Raw genomic sequence first — 3,012 nt, 5'->3', positions numbered from 1 at the left:
AGTTTACAACAATATTTGATCATTCTAAGATCAGGGTTTTCTCATTGTCCTTTATTAATCTAGAGCATGGTTGTCCAACACTTTGGCTTACCTGGGCTGAACAGAGAAACAGGAATTGTCATGGGCTGCATATAAAACCTATAATAAACTTGATATGTATAAATAATAAAATGCATGTTTTACGTATGTTTGTAAAAACATGAAAAACAGAGCAACAAAAACTAGTGGGATGTTAGACCTTGCTTTTGTGAAATTGATACATCAGGTTTGTTCAGTAGCAGCGGTTGCCACTCCTAGTGAGTTCTCAAGGTGTTCATCAGTGATTTTTGATGAAATATTACTCTTCCGGTGCTTCACCTTTGACAATAATTTTTCACAAATGTACATATGTACAATCAATGAAAGGACAGATGCTATAGCTATGAAATGTACCAAAGGGCTTGGCTACGCAGTTATTACGCCAAAGCAGAAAAGATAGAAGCCTTACCTATATCCTGGGCTTGCTTATGAAACTGCAGTGGAATGGATCTCCAGAAGAGATCCTTCCCCACTGGTAGCCAGCTCCTAAATGGGCCTAGGAGAGGTGGAGCCAGGCTCCATCCCTTCCGGCAGCACAGTTGAATTGCCTTCACCTGTGTTCCCATGGCTGACTCATTGCTCACCTCAGATGATCAACCAGAGGTTCAGGCCATGATTCAGCAGTTCCCATACAATGTACAACCAAAAAAGTGCTATGAATTACAACATGAACTTGATGTAACTGTGAACAGAAGGATGTTTTTCTCTGATAAGATAGAGCTTATAAGAATCTGTTAAAGAGACACGACCAAATTTTTCTTTCAGTTGAATTCCAACTGCAACTCCATACATTCCACAAGAAAATTTGCAAATATTGTATTCATGCCAACTGAAAATGGGCAATGATAGGTGGATTCAGGGGATAGATGATCCCTGTAAACCAAATGTGGTTGAAATTGGTATTTAGGTGTTTCCCACCCCAGGAATACAGGGCATCTATCACCCCAGTTCCAGAATACATATTGACTCTGCAAACCAATCTGGGGGAGTTCAGACTAAGAGAAAGATGTATTATCGACTAGATGGTAAAGGCATTTTAAAGGGCCATGCAAAAACATTTTTTTTTTGCCACAACCATGCTGGATCACGAATACAAAACAGAGTAGCCTCCCAGGTGGGCAAAAGGAAATAGTCAAGACTGTCATCATCTTCACTGCAGAAGAGACTCAGGCTGGTAATATAGCACAGTGAGACACCCAAGGAAATGATGGTCACTTGCCCAGTGAAGGGTCCCATACAGGAGGAGAAATATCCTGTTCCAAATGACACTTGGTACACAGTTGGATCCAGCAAAGGGAATCCAAGTAGGGGAAGAGCCATCACATACCGTCCCTCAACCGAAACAATATGGTTTGAAGAGGGGGATGGATGGAGTAACCATTGGGTGAGCTACAAGCCATGTGGATGGTTATAACTCAAGAGCTGGGGGACAGTACACTGAACATCTGCACAGAAAGCCGAGCAGTCCACTGAGGGCTCATGCTCTGAATAGTACACTGGGCCACTCAGGATTGGACCTGTCTCGAGCAAAGGTATGTGGGTTGATATATGGAACATGGTTAGGCACAGGACTGTATGAACATACCACGTCTCTGGACATCAGTCCTCCTTGCAGTTGCTGGACAGCAATGAAGCTGACACACTGGCTCAAGTTAGATGGCTGGAAAATACATTAGCAGAAGACATAGCCCACTGGATGCATCAGAAATATGACAGAGAGGACATATGGGCAGTGGCCAAAGCACGTGGGCTGCCCATGGACTATTGGATATCATCGAAGAACATCAGGACTGTGACACTTGCTCGCAAATGAGACCAAGACCTCTGCTGGAAACAGCCCATCTTAGTAGAGGGCACGACCCATTACAGTGAAGGCAGTTTGATTATATAGGTCTCCTTTCTTGATCTGAGGGGGCAAGATATGCCCTATCATATTTTGATACAATGAATGGACTGATTCAAGCTGATCCTTTTACCAAAGAAAAACCAAACCTATGCCATTACAGCACTAATTAGGTTGATGGTATCATACAGGACTCCTCAGGTCATCAAGAGTAACCAAGGAACGCATTTCATGGACGCAGCTGTGAAGAAGAGGGCCAAGACCACAGCATCAAATGGTGGTTCCACCTGCCCTCTAATCCAATGGAAGCAGGCCTAATAGATAAAATGGCCACTCTGAAGGCAGATTCATAGTCCTTGCAGGTGTGGACTTGCAGGGGTGAAACCCTGTGGGACTTGAAGGAGAGACCAGGAGATGGCAGACCCAGTGCTTCAGGAACATTGCAGACCACTTGGGCCTCCCCACTTAGGGTACAAATTAAGGCAAGGACACCTTACTCAAGCCACAAGTTGGCACCATGAATCATCTTGTGCTCCCTTCCCTTGAGGACCTAGAGCCTCGGAAACACAAGGTAAAATGGCCTTGGAAGTGCAAGTAGGACTGAAACGGTGTCATCTACTTGCACCTTGGAGGAATTTGTTAGAGGTAAACCCTATGGTTATCACTACACAGCCAGTAAACATAGTAGCTGACACTCCAATTTTCATCACAAAGAGAACATTAAACATGTCCACATGGCAAATTAGAGCCCCCACCTCCCTGTAGTACCTGATATAGTGATCCTGCCCCAGATATCAGGACAAAGGATGTTGTACCAAAGGCCAGGACATGCCCCAGCACAAGTGGAGGTGTTTGACTCAAGACAAAAACACAGCCTGTATCCTACCACTGAAGGCAGACCCACCACTCCTCATACCTTTTAAACATCTGTACTACTCCCCTTGAGGCTGTCAAGTCCACAGGACCACTGGTAGGAGCTTCAACACTTCAGCGTGCTTCAGTGTCTATGAGGGTATGTCATGACAGCAGGTGGTGGAGTGCTGAAGTTCTGGGAACCAGTGAACCCAAACCCAAACTGAAGAAGATAAGCC

This window comes from Centrocercus urophasianus, unplaced genomic scaffold (assembly GCF_019232065.1).
Source record: "Centrocercus urophasianus isolate 14NV4802_14NV808 unplaced genomic scaffold, USGS_Curo_1.0 seq_141, whole genome shotgun sequence".
Lineage (NCBI taxonomy): Eukaryota > Metazoa > Chordata > Aves > Galliformes > Phasianidae > Centrocercus > Centrocercus urophasianus.
The sequence above is the reverse complement of the archived record's forward strand: the minus strand, read 5'-3'. Positions refer to the sequence as shown.